Below are 23,959 nucleotides of genomic sequence, written 5' to 3' on the forward strand. Positions count from 1 at the left end.
GTTACCGGGTGGATGGGCCTGGAGGATTCTTGCATTATAATAAGGCATGGTGGTATTAAGGATCACGGGATAGCAGAAAAAATGTGGGAGGGCAAGGAGAGTGAGGGGCCTTGGTGGGTGCAGTGGCAAGTGAGGATTTGAAGATCAGTAGATATTAATCAGTAAAATTGGGCTGATGCCCAACTAAAAAGGAGATGCTCCCCTAACTGTCTGCTTCTGTTGCTGCCTCAAATCGTCCTCCAGAGGTCCAATGCTACCCCACTCCTGCCTTTCTAATATGAACATACGACAATGTGGAACGTGAAAATCGATTTCCTGACTTGATCTTTTCACCACGTCTCCAAAAATCCAGCTCTTTGTGAAAGAAATTTGTTTCCAGTGCAAAATGATCAAATTCCTGAAAACAAGCATTTACTTGTGAAAGAAATATGTTTCCTGTCTGGTTACAAATGACTTTCTATAGGTATTTAAGGAATAAAAGAATGATGAAAGTAAGATTAGGGCCAATCAAGGATAGTCGTGGTAAGTTGTGTGTGGAGTCAGATGAGATAGGGGAAGTGCTAAATGAATATTTTTCAACAGTATTCACTCTAGAAAACGACAATGTTGTCAAGGAGAATACTGAGATACAGGCTACTAGACTAGGTGGGATTGAGGTTCACAAGGAAGAGATATTAGAAATCCTACAGAGGGTGAAGGTAGATAAGTCCCCTGGGCCGGATAGGATCTATCCTAGGATCCTCTGGGAAGCCAGGGAGGAGATTGCCGAGCCTTTGGCGTTGATCTTTAACACGTCATTGTCTACAGGAATAGTGCCAGATGACTGGAGGATAGCAAATGTGGTTCCCCTGTTGAAGAAGGGGAGTAGAGACAACCCTGGTAATTATAGACCAGTGAGCCTTACCTCAGTTGTTGGTAAAGTGTTGGAAAAGGTTATAAGAGATAGGATTGATAATCATCTAGAAAAGAATAAATTGATTAGGGATAGTCAGCATAGTTTTGTGAAGGGAAGGTCGTGCCTCACAAACCTTATTGAGTTCTTTGAGAAGGTGACCAAACAGGTAGATGAGAGTAAACCGGTTGATGTTGTGTATATGGATTTCAGAAAGGCGTTCGATAAGGTTCCCCACAGTAGGCTATTGTACAAAATGCGGAGGAATTGAATTGTGGGAGATATGGCAGTTTGGATCGGAAATTGGCTTGCTGAAAGAAGACAGAGGGTGGTAGTTGATGGGAAATGTTCATCCTGAAGACCAGTTACTAGCGGTGTACCACAAGGGTCAGTGTTGGGTCCACTGCTGTTTGTCATTTTTATAAATAACCTGGATGAGGGCGTAGAAGGATGCGTCAGTAAATTTGCAGATGACACTAAGGTCGGTGGAGTTGTGGATAGTGATGAAGGATGCTGTAGGTTACAGAGAGACATAGATAAACTGCAGAGCTGGGCTGAGAGGTGGCAAATGGAGTTTAATGCAGACAAGTGTGAGGTGATTCACTTTGGTAGGAGTAACCAGAAGACAAAGTACTGGGCTAATGGTAAGATTCTTAGTAGTGTAGATGAGCAGAGAGAGCTTGGTGTCCATGTACACAGATCCTTGAAAGTTGCCACCCAGGTTGACAGGGCTGTTAAGAAGACATACAGTGTTTTAGCTTTTATTATTAGAGAGATCGAGTTCTGGAACCAAGAGGTTATGGTGAAGCTGTACAAAACTCTGGTGCGGCCGCATTTGGAGTATTGTGTACAGTTCTGGTCACCGCATCATAAGAAGGATGTGGAAGCTTTGGAAAGGGTGCAGAGGAGATTTACTAGGATGTTGCCTGGTATGGAGGGAAGGTCTTACGAGGAAAGGCTGAGGGACTTGAGGCTGTTTTCATTAGAGAGAAGAAGGTTGAGAGGTGACTTAATTGAAAGATATAAAATAATCAGAGGGTTAGATAGGGTGGATAGGGAGAGCCTTTTTCCTAGGATGGTGACGGCGAGCACAAGGGGGCATAGCTTTAAATTGAGGGGTGAAAGATATAGGACAGATGTCAGAGATAGTTTCTTTAGTCAGAGAGTAGTCAGGGAATGGAACGCTTTGCCTGCAACGGTAGTAGATTCGCCAACTTTAGGTACATTTAAGTCGTCATTGCATAAGCATATGGACGTACATGGAATAGTGTAGGTTAGATGGGCTTGAGATTGGTATGACAGGTCGGCACAACATTGAGGGCAGAAGGGCCTGTACTGTGCTGTAATGTTCTATGTTCTATGTCCTATGTTCTATGACGGTGCCGGGAATGGAGACATGTTGCATACAACAATGGGAATGCCACTGAGGCTGTCCTTTCACTTAAGGGAGTGAGTGTGTGTCACACCACACCACAGGGACACAATATGGTACAGGAAAATCAGAAGTCTGGCACCAATAATGGGGGGAAAGAGACATTCTCTTCCCAAAGTCTGCCAGAAGAGTCCATTTGAAAATGTAGCAGAGCTACCTAGTGTTCAGCCACATGTCCCTATTGCTAAGCTATTGCACATGCCACCTAACTGCTCCAGCACCAAAGTGGACCTCTGAGTCCATAATGCCCCTTTAGGTGTGATTCTGATCTGTTGTCCAGCACTGGGGAAGAGGGCATCTGGCACTGGGCAATATATAGATGCCATACTGCCCATGTGTTACCACAGAGGTCTGCATAACAAACATCCTGACCTCCATGAATATCTGAGAAAGGCTATTTCCCACAGTCCTCAGTTATCTACAAATTTCTCTGCTTCTATCAGTAGATCCTGCGTTCAGAATGGGAGTCTCTTTCATAGTGTTCAGCCTTTGCCTCCGGTTTCCTGATATTTATACTTTGCTGTCCCTGGTAGGTGGCTGCTTCTCACCTACGATGATCTTGATTTCCAAGGGTGCCGTGCACAGTTCTAGCTGTGGCCTCCTAGTGCCCAGGTGGAGTGCAAACAGCTATGCTTATTGCTCTGATGCCTAAGCAATATTAGAAAGGTAGCAATTCTCTAAACAGGCAAAGTTCTTCATGAAATGGAACTTCAACTACAAAGGGATAATATCAATGTTTACTTAACTTACAAAAGCTTTCCCATGCTCCATGGCCTGGTCCTTACCTCCATGCAGCTGGCCTGACACCAGATAACTACTAAAGTTGAGCTCTCTCTCTGAAAATCAAGCATGTTCTTGGAGACTGGCTTTGAAGATGCCCACAATGATCTTAACTGCCAGCTTAACAGAAGAGAACAAGTTTAAAGGCCCACACCATCTTCTATCCTAAGGGAAATGGAGGGGAGCATAAATGGAAGCAGAACTTCTGCTTTTCTTAAAGTGACCTGCCTCGATTTTCACGCACTCAGGGCTCAGAATCGTGCCCTATATATCCATGTCCCTGAGCTAACAAGGTGCAAATGATGGAATTGGCCAAGTAGTTGAATTATTATTTAAACTATCCTGTTTGTTATTCCCTGCACAAGATGTAAAAGGGTTGAAATTCAGCTTCTGCCTTATTTTATTTAATTTTGGTAATATAAATGTTCTCCCAAAAAATCAAACATTGTGTTTTTCGTATGCTCTTGCAGAGTGTATTGTCTGGCTAGCTGTTTAATTTGCTAATACTGGTTCATTATAAAGGAATAATCCAAGTGTCATTCTTAATGGATGCACAATGTTCTCAATTCAAATTGCTTTGAATTTTACCATCATGTTCTACTGCTATATTGAGTTACACAACTGTTACATACGGCTGAACTTTTGAAGGAGTGGAAATTATGGGCAGATTGCCATTCCATTCCTATGTATTTTGCATTAAGAAAGGTCTTGAGATTCTGATCATGGATTCAGCAAAAACGTGGAACATACATTCAACCAAACTGTTTCCTCGTTGTTCAGGATAACTGGGGGAAGGCAAACCATAGTCACTTTTACATATTTGTTTCTCCCCACAGAGCTCTCTTTGAGAGTTTCTTGAGCGTTATTATTTAATTCTCATGGTTCCTTCTAACTTTTGTTGAGGTCCTTTTTGAATCTCACTAACTTCTCCACTACCATCTTTATTGGTGTTGATGAGGCATGGGTTATTTAGACTCATACAGAAACAAAATTTAAAATAATTCATCAATATCCTGAATAACCATCATTAGTCCATTAGCTGGTGAAAACACAGGGGGAAAGTGTTAGCTTCTCCATTTCCACAGCATTTAAACTGATTTAAAAAAAACAACAGGCATAAGTTAGCAGAAAAAAAATCTTTCAACAAGTAACTAACATACACTTGTACACATAAGGCGCCATCACCTGGGTGTTTTTTACAAGATCCAGAGACGTCAATGTTAAAATTTTCCCTACTTTTCTCCTAACACAGTCACTGCATCTCAAATAACACACAGAATTTGAGACACTTTGAGATGTGATATCAACATAAATACAAATTCTTATGAAATAAAACTGTTCAATATTGTTATTCTATTGGTGCTGTGTTTAGTACAGTAGCATCCATTATATTTTTCCCCATATATTAGGTCTCAAACTAGACACTTCATTTTCATTTGCAAGGAAAATACTGGAGATTTCAATAGTTCTTGGTACCCAATTAGCTGTATATTCCTTTGTTGAAAAGTTTAAAACCACTCTTGCCCTTTGCAGACCCAGTCCACCCCCATCAGATTTACAGGCCCTTTTATCATATTGCAGACAGTTATTTTGCTTTATAACCTCTCTACCCCCTTTACACCTCTTTGGTGCCCTTTGCACTCCCTCTTCCCATTGGAGCCTCATTTCTTCCCCATCACCAGCAAATGTGAGAGAGAGCCAGCAATAAACGTATAGCAATTGTTCGGAGATTCAAACTGGTCTACGTACAGGGTCACTTTTCTCCGAGTTTTCCTGGATGTTTGAGTGGCTTAGGGAGAGAATTTGCCCACTGCACCCATGTATTTTAAGCTTTGCCTGAAACATTCACGAGACTTTTCTGAACCCTCTATAATGCTATCACAGCCTGCCTGAGCTGTGGTGCCCAGAACTTATACCGTACTGCATTTAATGTGAAACCCTTGTTTTATACAAGTTTAACATAACAGCATACTTTATTAACTATTCTCTCGCCACCCTGTTCTCTTCAATGATTTACATATCACGTATACACACAGGTCCTTCTGCAGTCTCATACCTTTTACAATTGTCCCCTTTATTTTGTTTTGGCACTACATTCTTTCCATGAAATGGATCCTTTCACATAGCTCTGCATTAAATTCCATGTGCAACTTGACTCCCATTCCATGTGCAATGTGTCTCCCCATTGCATGAACATTTTCATGTTCTTTTGAAGTTCTCTGCTATTCTCCTCTCAGTTCACAATACATCCAAGTATTGTATTATTTGCAATTTTTAAAATTGTGCCAGTACACCAAGGTCTGGGCCATTAATATATAAAAGCTAAGGTCCTAAACAACAAACCTTGGAGAAACCTCACGATAAACCTTTCTCCTTTTTCCTGTCATTCAGCCAACTTCATAGCTATATTGCCACTGGTTCTTTTAGTTCATGAATCATAAGATTGAACACAAGTCTGATGTATGGCGCCTTATGACTTTTCTGTAGTTCATGTGAAAAATATCAACATTCCCCTCACCTTGTCAGGTAAACATGATTCCCTTTGATAAATTTGTGTTGGGTTTCCCTAATTATGGCTAAATTTAACAAATGAAAACTAATTTTGTTCCAAATTATTGGTTCCAGAAGATTCTCAAAGTTTAAACTGATTAGCCTGTGGTTGCTGGGCTTATCTTTACATTCTTAATGGGCAAGTATGTAGCACTTACAATTCTCCAATCATTTGGAGGCATCCCTAAGCCATTGGAAGACCAGCACCTCTGTAATTGACTTCCCTCAGTAACCTTGGATGTATCTTATCCAGTACTGACCCCTTACGATTTCAAGGACAGCCCATCCAATGTCACCTCTATATTAATTTTAAACCCTTCAAGTGTTTGAACTACCTTTCTTTTGTTGTGATGGGGACAGTATCCTCTTCATACAATGTAGTAATTTAATACCGTAGATGTGCACCCCATTTCTAGGCATAAATCTTTCTGCTCTCTAATTGGGATCTCTCCTCCTTTTAATATTTGCATGACTTTAGAAGACTTTGGGATTCCCTTTCTTCTGGGTGCAACTTTCTTATTTTGCTATCGCTTTGCTTCCCTGTTCTTTTTAAATTACCTTCTGAACTTTCATGGTTCTGGGAGCAAAATCATAATGTTGATTTTACACAACCGAGATTTATTTTGAATCTAGACATAGGGACTTAAAGTTAAAAGAATGACAAATAAATGACGATGGGAAATGCACATTTTAGCGAGATACAAACAAATTGTTCAGTTGTGATACTTTAATGTATGAAATCTGAAAGCTGGAACAGTTTCTTTTTATAATATTGTCTACATCCTTCTGATGTCAATTAAATTTAACCATGCATTATCCTAGTGTTAGGATATTTAAGATGACCTGACCTTTTAAAGTCAAAAGGCCTAGTTTCTATATGTAAAGGTGAGGACTGTGTCTTAATCAGAGTTCATCAATTTCTTGGCAGTATGCAATGGATTTGTCACTGACAAGTTGCAGCTGAAATAAATATATAACATTTCTCTCAGGAGCAAAATGCAACATCTGAGCACGTGAATAATTCTCCAGTAGTGCAACTCTTAGTAAGTCCTGCTTTATACAAACAGGAGCATTATATTGTATGAACTGTAGGTTCATCAGATACCACAACATAAGACCGAACAATTTCTTTCATCAATAGTGGTTTCATGGACGTTAACTCTCAGTTATGCCACAGCCCAGTCTGAGAGTGAAAAGAACATGGTCAAGGTGTTGGAGGCCATCTTCAGCACAAGTGACAAGTGGGTAATCCTACTGAGCCTTTTCTTGAGGTACTTTAGCCAATTTGATGCACTCTGCAGGATTTCAAGAAAAGGCTGAGTGCGTTAGATGCATTCAGCAAAAATATATTTTCCTTTCATACTAAAAGAGACTAAGGCCTGGAATTTCTGCTTAATTATGCAGTGGGTTATTTAAAGCATTTGTCAGAAATTGCTGCAGGCAATACAAAGACCATAGAATTTTAAGTACAAAGTGCATTTAGCACAAATCAAAATACCAGTAATCGTTGGACTAATATTAAAAAAGACATTATTGGTACAGGCTCCAGCCATAAAATTGGTCACATGACCAGGATTGACTGATCTTTATGAGGACTTTCTGCTAATTGTGTTCAATTTCCAGGTTTCAAGAAAGCTTCAAATATTAAGCTATACATTTTGGCTACAAGAATAAAATATTTTGTTTTACTTAAGTTTTCTAAAGTATTGATCACTCTACATTATCACATCAAGAAAGTAGTTTGTGAAAGTAGTTTTATAAAAGTCATTTCGGTGAAAAAAAAACTCACAATAACTATCTGTGATGAATTGGCATTGTGATTAATTTTTTTTAATAATAAGCCCATTTTCAGATCTACTTATCAAACTTTACCAAATTACATGTTCAATCACATCAACAAATATTTTTGTAGTCAATGTGTATTACTTTCTCCATTACATTTCAAAACAGTACCTGGTCGCATTGGCTCAGGGTGGATACTGTTTTGACAATATATAAATGAGACTTTTTAAAAGAAATTTGGAGGAGAAGATACACTTGTCAAAGTGGCTTTTACTTTAGGTACATTTTAGCTGCAATCACTTATTGTGTTTAAGGAAAGACTCCATTCAAAACCCTTTCATGAAAACCATTTACAATCCATTCCAATGCTGTAAATTTATGGTAAAGAATCTAGCAAACAGTTTATCCATATTTGTTGGTTCAGTTACCTCATATGGGAAATCTATCCAGTATAACATCATTTTCCATATATCTTCACATAGCAAGAAGTGCATTATGGCGTATTCCTGTCGTTGGCTCCTTCTGGATGTAAATAGTAACACAGGACTGTGTTTGTAACACTCACCATCATCATGTTCCATGTAACATTGCAGTGAATTCGGCTAGAAAGGAAAATACATTATGCTTCTGCCAGACCGAACAACTTGAGAACATTCAGCCCATTGATTCTGCTAAATCAATCAGGGCTAATCTGACAATCCTCATCTTTGCTTTCTAGCTTTTTCCCAATAATAATTGATTCCTTTCCTAATTTAAAATCTATCCTCGGTCTCGAATACACCAATTACCCAACCAGCCCAACTGCCCTCTGCAGGGGAAAAAAAATCCACAGATTCACTAATGCCTGAGAGAAGATACTTCTCCTTATTTATATCCTAATTGAGCAACCCCTTTATCAGAGATTATGCCCTCTAGTCATAGGCTTTCACACGACTGAAAACAACCTCTCAGAATTTGGCCTGTTAAGTCAACTGGGAATCTTGTACCTTTCAGGAAGTGCCCTATTCCATTCTTCTATATTAGAATGAGTTCAGACCCAACCTATCCAATCTATCTTCATAAAACTGTCCCTCCATACCTGGTATCAACCAAGTGAATCTTCCCTGGGCTACCTCCAATGCCAGTGTATTTCTCCTTGGAGAAAGGGCCAAAACGGTTCACAGTATTCTATCTGTGGTCTGACTAGTTCCAATTTGCAATTTAATTTGTCAAAGAAATTAAAGCACTCCTACAATGATTAGACCCTTCAGATAATCATTAATCAGTTGGATCTAAACAAATCAATAAGTTTCTTTTTAAGTCTTTCGCAGCTGTGGGCATTGCTGGTAAGCCTGGTACTTGTGCATATTCATTATCACCCTTGAACTGAAAAGCTTGCTATGCCACTTCAGAGGGCAGTAAAGAGTAGACAACAATGCAATGTGCAAGGATCCAAAAGCTACAATGGCTAGATTGTTTTTATAAAAATAATCTCATTGAGGACAAAGCACTTGAGGACACCAACAGAATAATAAAGTGTGAAGCTGGATGAACACAGCAGGCCAAGCAGCATAGTTATCTGTTGATGTAGCTAGATCATACAGTATATTTGGACCTTATAAAATGTATTTTAGCTAAACTTCTTCCAAAATTTTTAATCTTGTCCAAACAGATTCTTTTTTGAATCTTACAGAACATATTCTTATGATGTAAACATAAAAAAATTTATTGAGTTGTGCAGATGTTTTAAAATAACAACATCATGACTGTGATGCATTATCTAGCTCCACACATTCTTAAGTCACATCAGGGTGTCGCTGGCTGAGCCAGCATTATTGCCCATCCCTAGTTGTCATTGAGAAGGTGGTGATGAGCTGCCTTCTTAAACTGTTGCAGTCCACCTGCTGTGAGTTGACGCACATGCCTTAGGGAGGGAATTCCAGGATTTCGACATAGTGACATTGAAGGAATGGCAATATATTTCCACTTCAGGATGATAAATAGCCTGGAGGGGAACTTGAAAGTGGAGGCATTCACATATATCTGCTGCCCCTGTCCTTCTAGATGGGTTTAGAATGTGGTGTCGGAGGATCTTTGAATTTCTGCAGGGCATCTTGTACATAGTAGCAGCAGTGTGTCCTGAGTATTAGGGGTGGAGGGTGTGAATGCTTGTGGATGTAACACCAATCAAGTGGGCTCCTTTGTCCTGGATGGTGTCAAGCTTCTTACATGTTGTTGGGGCTGCACTCATCCAGTAAAGTGGGGAGTATTTCATCATACTCCTGACTTGTGCCTTTTAGACAGTGGACAGGCTTTGAGGAGTCAGGAGATGAGTTACTTGCCACAGTATTCCTGGCTTCTGGCCTGCTTTTGTAGCCACTATGTTTATATGGTGAGTCCAGTTGAGTTTCTGGTCAATAGTAGCCCCTAGAATGTTGATACCGCAGGAGTCAGTGATGGTAACACTGTTCAGTTACAAGAGCTGGTAGTTAGATTAAACATCACGAATAAGAGATATAGCCTGGCATTTGTGTGGTACAAATGATACTTGCCTCTTGTCAGCCTAAGCCTGGATATTGTCCAGATTTTGTTGCAAGTGAACATGGATTGCTTCATTATCTGAGAAGTCACAAATGGTGCTGAACATTGTGCAATCATCAGGGAACATCCCCACGTCTGGCCTTATGATTGAGGGAAGGTAATTGATAAAGCAGTTGAAGACGGTTGGACCAAGCACATAACCCTGAGGAGTACCTGTTGAGATGTCCTGGAGCTGAGATGATTGACCTCCAACAACCATGACTGCCTTCCTATGTGTCAGGTATGACTCCAACCACTGGAGCATTTTCCCCCTGCTGCTCATTGATTCCATTTTTGCTAGGGCTCATTGATGCCACACCCAGTTGAATGCAATCTTGATATCAAGGGCTGATATTCTCACCTCACCTCTGGAATTCAGCTCTTTTGTCTATGTTTGAACCAAGGCTGTAATGAGGTCAGGAGTGGCCCTGGAGAAACCCAAACTGGGCATCACTGAGCAGGTTAATGTTGAGCCGGTGCTGCTTGATAGCACTGTTTATGACACCTTCCATCACTTTACTGATGATCGAAAGGAGACTGATGCAGTGATAATTTGCTGGGTTGAATTGGTCCTGCTTCTTATGCACAGGACATACTTGGGCAACTTTCCACATTGTCGGGTAGATCCCAGTGTTGTTACTGACTGGAACAGCTTGGCTAGGGGAGGGGCAAGTTCTGGAGCACAAGTCTTCAGTACTATTGCCAAAATGTCATCGGGGCCTATAGCCTTCCCAATATCTAATATCTCCAACCATTTCTTGATACCACATGGAGTGAATTGAATTGGCTGGAGGCTGGTATCTGTGATGTTCGGGACCATTGGAGGAGGCCGAGATGGGTACTTCTGGCTGAAGATAGCTGTGAATGCATTGATGTGCTGGGCTCGTCCATCATCGAGGATGGGGATATTTGTGGAGGCTCCTTCTCCAGTGAGTTGTTTGATCATCCAACATCATTCACAACTGGATGTGGCAGCACTGGCAGAGCTTAGATCTGATCTATTGGTTGTGGGATCACTTAGCACTATCTATCACTGCTGCTTATTCTGTTTGGCATGCAAGTAGTCATCTTTGGTGGCTTTACCAGGTTGACACCTCATCTTCAGGTATGCCTGGTGCTGCACCTGACATGACCTCCTACACTCTCCATTGAACCAGGGTTGATCCCCTGGCTTGATGGTAATGGTTGATACAGGGATATTCCAGACCAGGAGGTTACAGATTATGTTAGAGTACAATTCTGCTGCTGTCGATGGCCCACAGTCCCTCGTGGATGCCTAGTCTTGAGTTGCTAGATCTGTCTGAAGTCTGTTGCATTTAGCACGGTGATAATGTCACACAACATGATGGTGGTTACTCTCAATGTGAAGGCTGGACTTCATCTTCACAAGGACTGTGCAATGGTCACTTCTACCGATACTATCAAGGGCAGATGCAACTGCAGCTTGAAGATTGATAAAGATGAGGTCAAGTATGTTTCTCCCTTTTGTTCATTCCCTCACCACCTGCCGCAGATCCAGTCTAGCAGCTGTGTCCTTTAGAAGCCGAGCAACTCAATCAGTGGTACTGCTACTGAGCCACTCTTGGTGGTGGACATTGAAACCCCCAGAGTACATTTTGTGTCCTTGCATTCCTTAGTGCTTCCAAGTGTTGTTCAACATGGAGTACTGATTCATCAGCTGAGGGAGGACGGTATGTAGTAATCAGCAGGACGTTTCCTTGCCCATGTTTAACTTTAAGCCGAGAGACTTCATGGGATCCGAAGTCAATGCTGAGGACTCCCAGAGCAACACCCTCCCAACTGTATCCCACTGTGTTCCCACCTCTGCTGGGTTGATTCTATCGGGGGGACCGGACATATCCAGGGATGGTGATGGGGGTGCCTGGGGCATTGTCTGTAAGATATGATTCTGTGAGTATGATTCTCAGGCTGTTGCTTGACTAGTCTGTGAGACAGCTCTCTCAATTTTGGCACCAGCCCACAGATGTTAGTGAGGGGGACTTTGCAGGATCGACAGGGCTGTCTCTCTCATTGTCTTTTCCAGTGCCTAGGTCGATGCCGGGTGATCCATCTGGTTTCATTTCATTGAGACTTTGTAGCGAATGATACAACCGAGTGGCTTTCTAAGCCATTTTAGGGGGCAGCTGAAAGTCAACCACATTGCTGTGGGTCTTGAGTCACATGTAGGCCAGACCAGGTGAAGATGGTGTCCTTCTTCCCTGAAGTTTTCCCAACAATCGGCAATAATTTAATGGTGATCAGTAGATTCTGAATTCCAAATTTTTTTGTATTGAGTACAAATTCCACCATATGCCATGGCAGGATTCGAACTTGGGTCCTCAGAGCATTAGCTGAGTTTCTGGATTAATAGCCTAGCAATAATACCACTAGGCGATCACCTACACAATGATGTAGAACCGAGATGAATTCCGGAATGCAGATATAATACTTATGGACAAGAAAGTTCATTTGAAGTTGGATTCAGGGATCTCTGACTCAATGCCATGGAACAAGAATAGCTCTAACATGCTTCCTTTCAACTTCAGGGTGAAGAGAACATTCAAATCAGAATAACAGGATGAGTGCAGGCTACGTTTTGCTACAATGGGAAAGAGGTCACTTTGTATGTTATTCATCATCACTACTTTTGTATTTAACAGGTATGCTTGTGTGGCCTTGAATCTTACTTATTCTGCAGGTTAAGCATCTGCCAGCATTGGAAGCTCTGTGCAATGAGCAATTGTAGATGCAATTAACTGAGCTGTGAAGCTCTTCATAGGAAATGAACGTGCTTCTTTCTTTTCTAGCCAGCATTTTAACCTATCCACAGTATGCATTGCATGGAGTCGTTTGGTACAAATATTTCCACCAGGCATTTGCGCAAGGAACAATGTCATCACCACATCAAATCACATGGAATAGGTCCCAAGCGTGCAGGCTTCAACAGAAATCTTTTCTTACCATTAATTTATAATTAATAAATGCTATCATTGTTCATTAACATAGGTGTGAACTGCCTCCTTTCACAACCCTAACCTGATTATATTATAATACTGTGAATGGAAACCTTCTCACACAGCAATCTGTAGCTGAGATCATGTAGAGCTGATGGGTGGAATCATCAAATTTATCCAAACTCTAATTAATTGTGAAACTTTTAATGGTGTTAACAAAGTAACGTGCCACTTACAAACTGCCTGTTCTCAGTCTGGCCTGACCTTTGGCCTGGGGAGATTGTGGAAAATTGGTGGCCCTGCTAATGCTGAAATACTGCCACCTTCTGAACCCCAGCCCCATATGTCATCAGCATTGTCACAAGGTCAAATTTATTTTCCAGAGATTTCTCAACCATTGCATTAAGAGAAATTCAGTGATTGTGAAGGGCTTCAATATTTTAAATGATTCTGAAATTGAGCACCTTTCTCGTACACTTGTTGTTGTGTTGAATCAAAGCTGCCTGATAAGGTTACAGCAAAGCCAAACAATCATTCTTGACCAATAATTGTTTCATCTATGAATTGCAGACAATTCCAAGCTGTAGTTTGGCTAAAATAGATTGTTGTTTATGACCATTGTGTGTACTTATTCATAGTGTTGACTATAACAGTAAACAAACAGAGTAAACTTACTTGAATTAAACAAGAAATTTGTTTCCTGCTTTAGACTGAAAATCACAGCTGGTTACTGTGTCCCAAGAATACAAGGAAGTAAAACAATAGGTCCAAAACAAAGCAAGATTTAATTTACTTTTATTCAACTGGAGCTTGGTTTCACCCATACAAATAGATCAAAATCAACCAATACTCTAGAAATAAACTGATTATGGTATAATTTCATGGCAGCAAATGATTGCATCACGTTGACAGCTTTTGCAAAGTAGGCAAGAGGGAAAAGATAATGTGCCAGCCTGGTAGAAAAGAAGGTAAAGACATTGAAATACCTGGCCATGAAATGGAGCCTACGAACAAATGCTGGACTAAGGCTGCATTCAACCCTCATTTTTACTTATTCTGCAGCATCAAACATTAGCTTGGCTGGATGGAATGATACAGACTATCATTAGTTCTCGTTGTTTTGTGAGTCAGCTTCACTCAGCTATGTCAATTGAGAATGGCCCACTATACTGAAATAGTTCTCTTCTCATTCAAAACATGCATGAAGCAATATTCTTTCTATTTCAAATAGTTATTGTTTTTTAATATCGATACAAAACATTATAAAGTTCAAGTTATCCACCACCCCAGCAACCAGATGGTTCCATTAACTGGAGACTCTGGTATTCTCCATAACCATGGCTTTACTGCTACCATATAAAAAATACCAGTGTTGTCAGTCTGAGGTGATAGTGAAAGAACTGGCTGGAAGTTGAAGTATTTTATTCCCTGCACGTTTACAGTATTAACAACCAAAGCTAAGGAAGCAGTAAGCCTCTCCAAGTTGTAGTAGACATCAAATAATATTTCAAATGATTCCTGTCATCACAAACTGTAATGGGTCAACCAGATTTTTGATTTACCAACACTGCCTTATATCCCGGTACTGCCGGATAATGTTAAGTTTACTTTTGTTCATTTTTGCAGAATGGCAACAGTGATCATTTCCCATAATTACAATGATTTACTTTCACTAACTTACACCTTTATTCAAATTTCCTACTAGGAATCAATAGCTCATAAACAAAATAGATTTTCAGTCAATCACACAATGTCTGCTGGTATCTTGCAATAAGTGATGTCAACTAGTATTACTGGAACACTTTAGGTGTTGGAAGAATAAATTAACAATATGTTTGGCTAATAATGTCAAATACTTCTGAAAATGCAATGCAAGTTTCACTTTTTTGTAGATGATAATAAGGTGATAAAGAAGCTGCCTGGATGGATGATGGGGATTAAGGCACTTTGGTATTCAAACAAACAAATACTATAAAAGGGAATATAATGTTTTGGTAGGATTAGATCAAATGAAATGGAATCGTCAAATCAAATGTATCCAGTGATCTTGTATAACACAGAGAATTGAAGTGACAGAAACAAAATTATTTGAAGTAAGTCATTACATTCCTGGATAAATCAAACAACAAAATACATACACTACATCCCCTAAATCTAATTTAACTCCTGTTGAAGAGTCATGCAGGTTGAAGCCACAGCAAATGGCAATCTCTCCAGTCCTCTGCTGTGACAGTCTGAGAGATTTGGACTCCAAGGCTTCATAAGAATTGACCTCATTCAAACTCCTTCCCAAAAGCAACAGGAAGTAGTAGCTAGTTAGGAAGCAGGAGCTTAATTTTGATCAATAGGTTTAAGAAAAATCCTTAGAAGTTTGTAGCACTCAACTTTTCAATTGTCATCAGAAGTTATGCATCATTCTATATTCTTAAATCAATTCAAAAAGGCTCAGGGTGAATATATAATTTGACAAAATATCCATTTCCATTTCCGCACATTTGGACATAATTTCCAGCTGGGAACAGTGCCAGTGTATGTTCCCTACTAAAGTAAGATGGTTCTAAGTATTACAGAAACAAAGTAAAAAGAATAAATAAGGATCAAATATTTCATCATTTGTAAAACTGTTTGCTGCACCAATCATTGTGTCAAAAGTACTACAATGGAGTTTTGCAAGGAATTTTAAATATATTTACACATTTTTCTCAATATTTTATTAACAACTTTATCATAACCACTATCAATTTGCATTTTCCTTCCCTTCCAGAGTATTTCCAGTTTTTACCACTGCCCACATCTCATAAGTGAGTTTTTTTCAGTTTCGGTCATGATCAAAACATCTGTTGGTTGCAACTGTCACGCAGGAAAAACTGAAAACACGTTTTTCTTTCATAAACTGGCAAATATTCAATGGGGTAAAGCCATACCTTGGAAGTACTCAAACAATTGTAGTTTCACAACAAATATGTAGAGTTGAAAACTGGCATAAGGAATCTTAGGAGATTAATTCTTGTAGCTTGGGCTTTGAATCAAAAGATTTACGAATCAATTTTACCTTGTTATGCAAGGCAAGGATGGGAGTAAAATAGTGGTATTGGGTTTACTGCTCCTCTCTCTCCATGCTCCATAAAACTCATCAGTTTTGTGGATTGTCATAAGCACACATAGGACCTAGGAATATGTTAAAGGTTGAGATCCTATGATCCTGTTGGGTTGGGATCTCAATACAGTTTCAAAAATTGGACCACACAAGTTGCACACAGACCAGGAAGGCTAGGAGCAGACAGGAGGTGGGCCATTACAGACCCAAAAAGGTTAATGGTCTCCAATTACTTTGGATTCCCATGTGACCCATGAGTGGGAATGGTCCTCCTCTTTCACAAAAAGATGCTGTTCTGTCCTTCCTTGGTGCTCCCCGAACACACAACGTTGATTCTTTTGGTTTTCTTTTGGCTAAGCATAAATTGTGTTGAGTTTTTTGAAGGGCTTCGCTGTGAGTCCCAGTGAGATTTCTTACAGTATATTACCAAATGTGCCTCATCAATTACCTATCCCACCCCATGGCATCCCTCTTGTCCAAATAAAGTTTTATCTTACCACACACTCATTTACAGCTCACCACTCAGCACATATCCATCGAAAGGCTGACATCCCGTACAAAGTTCAATCTTTGAAATGTCAACTGTGCACCTGGGAAATCGTTGGCAATCCAGCATTGCTGCTGACTAGCGATGTCAAGTCACAACACCCACAAAGCCTCGCTGCTCACGGCACATAGCCAGCATGGCTGACATTCCCTCACACGTACAATCCCATTCTGTCAGTAAGACAAAGTGATTATTGCTACAGAAATTGTGTAAATAAAACAGGGGCCTGAGGGATCCTTACATGTCCAAATGCATAGGTTAGTCCTGAGTTGCATTGATTCCTAAATCATTCTAGTAAGTGTTTTTTTTTGTTCTGTCAGTCACCACAATTTCAATTGTTGCACTTTCACAATGGGAGTTTGCACAAGAAATAATTCATAGCTTCTACCGCGAAATATATTAGGTACCAGGTAACAAGAATAATGGATGTTGTGCCATTTTAATACGTCACAATGTTCCAATACATTAAAGACAATTCAAATACCTGCTTGGGATACTGAAGACTATTTGTCCTTTTTGAATGATTGAAATCCATTGCCCTCTAGACTAAAGTAAAATGTCAATGATATATCTGCCTGTAGTCAAATAATCAATTTGAAACTTGCCATTATCTAGGAACACTCATCGTAATCAATCAAGACATCGTCCGATAAATTGCACAAAACCAGTAGTTAGCATAGACAAATGCAACTAAAGCACACTGTGTGGGTTTAAGACTGGCGTATTCATTAAACAACTGCTCCAGTATCGAGGGCACACAGATGATTGTTACACGTCAATTTGTTCTAAAATCTGTTAAGTCTGAACTTTGAAATTGAAATTATTCTTAAATTTGATAGTAATACTCCTCACAATTACTTCTCATTGTTCACAGAGTAACTTACCATCTGTTAGCTCTGACAAAATGGCCTTGACCTGAAACATTTGCTCTGTTTCTCTTTCCACAGATGCTGTCAGAACTGCTGAGCATTTCCAGTGTTTTAATGCTGTTCACTCCTTCAAGTCCACAATTAACAACCAGACCTTGATTAATGTTCTTCCTCAATATCCTCATATTCCTTAATTCTTAAAGTACCCACGAATCAATAACAGAACATATTTTGGACAGTAGGGTCGGGGGATGGGGGAAGGGTTTAGGGGTACCGTGTACTCTGGATTGCACTGTAAAGGGGAAGCAGTCTTGTAGCATCACTCCAAAAAAGCCATTTAGGAGTTTTATAATTTCAACTAATTACTATATTTTTCCCTTTTAATCTCCAGTAATATGAGTCATTCCCGTTGTAAACCATCATCCCCTCATCCAGGTAGTATTCCAGTGAAACTTCATTGCACTTCCTTCTTAGACACTTCGTATACGATATAAAACTGTACTCTTGGTGTTCCCTCACCGATGTCTTGTCCTGAGATGTTTCTATTCTATTTTACCAATGTTAATACAAATGATAACAGTATTTGCCTCTTTAAATTCTTGTTGTATCTGCATCTAGCTGTCTATGAGCAATCTAAAAGCACATCTAGGTCACCCTGAATACTAAACTGTCCCAGTCTCTCAACATGCAAAAAATATGATGCTTTTCCATTTCTCTACCAATGTGAATAGATAAAGGGAAACCAGTTGATGTGCCATACTTAGATTTCCCGAAGACCTATGTCAAATTGCAGAGCAATCTTTGAATAAAAATATTTTATTTGGCCAGGGTCAGTTTGATTGGGTAGGAAGAAATGTGGTTCATTGAAACAAATGATAAGCAGGCAAAATGTTAAAGGCAGCACCATCACTTTTTAAAGAGGAGATGGTTTGGGTACAATAGTGCTGCCTTTAAAGAGGAGATGGTTTAGGTACAGTTATAGGCAGGATGACCAAAGCCAGAGATCCTGGATGGTGAATAGATAGAGAGTAGGATGAAGTATAATTAGAGTGCTCATAACGGATATTAAGCTGTGAAGTGAAGCTACATATTGAAAACTTAAAGAAGTGAAGAAGAAAATAAGAGAGGCCTGAATTCCATCCAATACTGAGTGTTGCAATTTAAGAAAGAGGGAAAATCATTGGAGAGAGTGCAGGAAGTGGTTACAGACCTGATGGACTTCAGTACTGAAGATAGGGAGGAGAATCAATGTTACAGCACGGGAGGAGACCATTCAGCCCAGCATGCCTGCACTTGAGAAGATGGAACTGTTTTGATGGAACTATTAAAATCATAAAGAATATGAATGGAGTAGAAAGGGAGAAACTGTGTTCACTCATTAACAGATCGAGTGTGAAAGGGCACATATCTGAACTAGCAAATGAAGCAAACTGATATGAGGAAAAGCCTTTTTCCACACTGAGTAATTAAAGTACCTGTAGTGCCTGACAAGAAATAGCAGAAGTCGGTTCAATGGAGGCAATGAAAAAGTAATTAGACTGTTATTTGAAAAAATGGATTGTACGAAGTAATGCGGAAGTAATGAGGGGTCGGCTCAAGCTGAATTCCTCAATTGGAGAGAGTGTGTAGACACAGTGGGGCTGAGTGGCCTCCTTTTGCACTGTGGCAATTCTGTGATTCTCTAAGAAAGAGAATATGGGAAGGGACTGACAGCTAATATTAAACAGATGTAGGCATATAAATAGAAGTGTGGCAAGAGAAGGAATGGAGCTGATTCGGAGTCTAAAAGTGGATCATCACAAGCGACAGAGGGCAGTTTTAAAGGTCTAAACAAATACACCAAGCTGTTTTTGAAGATGTTGCCACAGATATAGTGGAAGAGGAAATACTTGAGAAAATTGATAGCTTAGAAATGATAAAGATGAGATATTAGGAAGGCTGGCAGTTGTTACAAATGCAAGACTTACCAAGATGGTTCATTTTGGAATACATTTTTAAATACAAGTTTGGAGGAAAGTATAAAGAGAAAGAATAGAGAAGGTGCAGATTATAATAGCTTCTGCCTCAAAACAGAATAATAACATCATTGCTCATAGGTCACAGTGTACACAGGTTCTGAGGAAGGGTCATGGAACTTGAAACATTTACCCTGCTGTCAGACCTGCTGAGTTTCTCCAGCAACTTCTGTTTTTCTAACACGAATGTTAACCTCTGTAGAACCATGACCTTACAAACAAATAAAAAAGCAGAAGTAAATCATTTGGCCTCTTAAGTCTGCTCCATTATTCAAAGGGATCATTACTGATCTGCTTGAGTTTTGAATTCTCCCTTAAATGAAGAGATCAAAATTCCACACAGAATTTGAGATATGCTCTCTCTGATATCTTTTATAATTAAAGCATAATATCATCAATTTTATGTTTAGTTCCTCAGTTTATAAAGAATAGCATCTCATTACCCATCTTGAATACCTACTGTAACTGCAGACGAACATTCTGTCACTTCATAGAATTGCTACAGTATGGAAGCAGGCCATTTGCCCATCAATCCCACACCAACTCTGCGAAGAGCTTCCTATCCAGGCCTACGTATCTGCCCCATTCCTGTAACCCTGCATTTCCCATGGCTAATCCACCCAACCTGCACCTCCCTGGGCACTATGGGCAATTTAGCATGGCCAATCCAACTAATCTGCATAACTTTGACTGTAAGAGGAAACCCGAGTACCTGGTGCAAACCACACAGATACGGGTAAAACTTGCAAACACTACATAGACATTCTCTCAAGGCTACAATTAAACCCAGGTCCCTGGAGCTGTGAGGCAGCAGTGCTAACCAATGAGCCATTTATGCCAGAATGAACACTAAATCTCTTTGCACCTTGGAATTCTGCAGTCATTCTCCAGTTTATTCATACCCTGCTTTTTCATTCATCCTGCAAAAGTAAACAACTTCACATTTTCCCATATTGTATGCAATCTGCCAGAATATACCTGTCTACAACCTCCTTATATCCTTTACACAGCATACTTTCTGATCTATCTTGGTGTCATCTGCAAATTTAGTTACCTTCTTTTGCTTCCCACAACAACATCAATGATGTAAATTGTAAAAGTTTGAAGCCCCAGCAGAAACTCTTGCAGGGTCACCTGCTGCCAACCAGACAATGGCCCATTTATGTCTACTCTCTGTTAACTACCAGCTAGCCAATTTATGTATTAGAGCTTTAACTTTCTCCAATTAGCGAATAACATACCTGAAACAAAAAAAACAAGAAAGAGACATACAGAGAGGGAGACCAACAGAGAGACAGAGAAACAAACAGAGAGACTCTGACAGATGGAGAATGAGACAGAGAGCATAAGGAAGAGAGCGAGCAAGGGATAGAAAAAGTGATGGGTAGTGACACCAAGGGACAGAGAGAGAGAGACAGAGAGTGTGCGTGAGAGAGAGAGAGAGGGAGCAAAGGCATCTGTCATGAGTAGACGAGAAAAAACTATTATTTTCTAGCTACCAGAGGGATATTGTGGGGTAAGTTGCTCCTCTGAATAAAGAGAAAGAACGCACAAAGATTTAGAACCACTGGAAGATCCACTCTGGCAAGATTGGAAAAAGGAAGTGAACTTTGTTCCTGGAACATAGTTCAAAAATTCTTAGAAAACAGAGAGATAAGACCTTCCACATATATTGGATATTAGGGCTCAATGGAACAGGAAAAAGCAACCCCTAGTAGAAGTAATTTTGCACTGATTCCTTTCATGACTGCTATTGTGCACAGAGTATGCTATACACATATATATCACATTAAATATCGAGGTAGTGTGAGAGGACTGGAGAACTGCCTCTATTATATCCTGTTATCATTGTTGTTGCCACTCTTGTGTCTCATGAGATGATAGTTTATGCTGTGGTGGTACACTTTGCTTTTGAGCCTTTTGTTGAGATAGCGGTTTCTTCAACAGTTGCTGCAAAGAAAGACGATGGTTTGAGAAGATACAGGATGCATCGGTCTTTGTTTTCCCTGGGCTCTCTTCTGAATCAGCTCAGCTTATTGGTACCCAATATTCTGCCAATGCCCCTCCAACCAGTCAGCCTCCTGAGCTCATGGCCATTGCCAACTGGCTCCCAGTAGCTAATGTCAATGTGAACCATTTTCATATTATCCTGGTGATCATGGAGCAGAGATAATGGACACCCAGCCTAATGATCAGTTCACTGTACAGAAAGTCTTCACTGATCTGGCGCGCCTGGTAAAACCAGTGCAGATCATAGCAGTGATGTATGCTGATAGAATTAGCATGCACCAGAACATCTGATGTGGTGACCATGTCATCAGAGATACTGAGGAGACATCAAAGACAGCAATTTTGGAAATTGTTCAGTCTTTCTGAATGGGCAGCACGGTGGCTCAGTGGTTAGCACTGCTGCCTCACAGCACCAGGGACCTGGGTTTTATCCAGCCTCGGATGACTGTCCGTGTGGAGTTTGCACATTCTACCTGCATCTGCTTCAGTTTCCTCGCATAGTCCAAAGATGTGCAGGTTGGGTGGATATGCAGTGTTAGTGGGATAGAGTCAGAAGTCATGTAACACCAGATTATAGATTAGATTAGATTCCCTACAGTGTGGAAACAGGTCCTTCAGCCCAACAAGTCCACACTGTCCCTTGAAGCAGCCCACCCAGACCCATCCCCCTATAACCCACACACCCCGAAAACTACAGGCAATTAAGCATGGCCAATCCACCTAGCCTGCACATCTTTGGACTGTGGGAGGAAACCGGAGCACCTGGAGAAAACCCACACAGACACAGGGAGAATGTGCAAACTCTGCCCAGACGGTTGCCCAAGGCGAGAATCGAACCCGGGTCCCTGGTGCTGTGAGACTGCAGTATTAACCACTGAGCCACTGTGCTGCCCAACAGGTTAGTCCAACAGGTTTCAGAGCGCTGCTCCTTCATCTGGTGCAGTGCTCCAAAAGCTTATGATTTCAAATAAACATGTTGGACTATAACCTGGTGTCATGTGACTTCTGACTTTGTCCACCCCAGTCCAACACCAACACCTCCACATCATTACTGGAATAGGGTAGGGGTTTGAGTCTGGGTGGTCTACTCTTTGGATGGTCGCTGTGGATTTGATGGGCCAAATGGCCTGCTTCCACACTGTGGGGATTCTAGGATTTCTTCCCACCTAAATGATCTTTTCTGGGTGTCACCATTATTGAGAAGTGCCTTGTGGATGAAGGCTTGGTAGATTCACAGTTTGGCATTTTCATTCAAGTTGCTAATGTTCCACATGCTCTTATTAAGCTTGCACATAAAAGTTGCAGCTATTGTGATGTGTGTGTTGATTTCAGCATCAGGCAACAGATTACTGGTGATAGTGGAGCCTTGAGATGTGAAGCTATCAACAACTTCAAGCTTCTCAAAGTTTAAAAACTGACAGGTAATTTTCTGGCAACACCCTGGACCGAGACATCTCTCTTCTTGATGCTGATGGTCAAAACAGACTCTTTGCAGATGTGACAGAGGCTGCCCATTTGTGACTGAATGTGTTCCTTGGTTTGGAATATCAGGATGATATTATTAACATCAGGCAATATTCTAATGAAGACTGAATAATATGTCTTGGAACTCAATATGTAACACTTTCTGTCAGCACTTACAAGAGTAACCTTTTTCATTTATAATATTAAAATCATCACAGTTGGATGGTCTGCATTATTCCATTACCTTTTAGAAAACAACTTCTATCTTATTCACACACACGATAAAAGTAAGTTGGAGGCTGCAAGAATGCTCGAAATAGGCTATCTTTCTTGGAATTGTGTAGTACAGCATCTAATTCCAGCGCACAGATTGTTTATTCCAGATTGAGAAATCATTTTAGAAGGCACATATGACTCTGTGGCTCCGTGAGTTTCTAGGTTTTAAAAATAGATGTGCTGAGTATAAAAAAAATGCTGTAATGGCAAACCTACAGAGAAGACTTGTAGAGCCTCAGTTATATGACTATTTCCAATTCTGGGCACAAAATTTAAGGAGAGTGTGTAGGGTGCTAAAAAGGTTTCTGAAAATTATTCCATGGATGAGGGACTCCAGTTACGTGGTATGTCTCATTGAAGAAGAAAAGGTCAAGAGGAGATTTAGTAGACGAATTCAATTCATGAGGTGTCTGGGCAGAGCAGTCGATGAAAAACTGTTCCATTTGTTGGCAAGATGGAGAGTGAAGAACACCAAGTTAAGGTAAATCGTAAAAGAGCCAAATATGAATGCCTTTTAAAAACTGCTTTATGCTCCAAGTCATTAGAATCTGGAATTGCCTGAGTGAGTGGTGGAGGTGAATTTAAGCACAACATTCAAAACGGAATTGATTAATTATCCAAATGGTAACAAGTTGCAAGACTGTGGAGAAAAAACAGGGGAATGCTCTGAGTTGTTCTTGCGGACAGCTGGCAGGGGTATGATGGGCCAAATGGCAGACATCACTGCTGCAG

General features: G+C 40.3%; 1 long non-coding RNA gene across 1 annotated transcript in view; it reads left to right on the forward strand.

Annotated features, from left to right (window-relative positions):
• The first annotated feature begins 23,460 nt into the window (after positions 1 to 23,460).
• LOC125455780 (uncharacterized) overlaps positions 23,461 to 23,959 on the forward strand; it is a 42,718-nt gene continuing 42,219 nt past the window's right edge. The window contains exon 1 of the long non-coding RNA XR_007248309.2: positions 23,461 to 23,708. This is a non-coding gene — a long non-coding RNA (uncharacterized LOC125455780). The remainder of the gene's footprint in view (positions 23,709 to 23,959) is intronic.

This window comes from Stegostoma tigrinum, chromosome 10 (assembly GCF_030684315.1).
Source record: "Stegostoma tigrinum isolate sSteTig4 chromosome 10, sSteTig4.hap1, whole genome shotgun sequence".
NCBI lineage: Eukaryota > Metazoa > Chordata > Chondrichthyes > Orectolobiformes > Stegostomatidae > Stegostoma > Stegostoma tigrinum.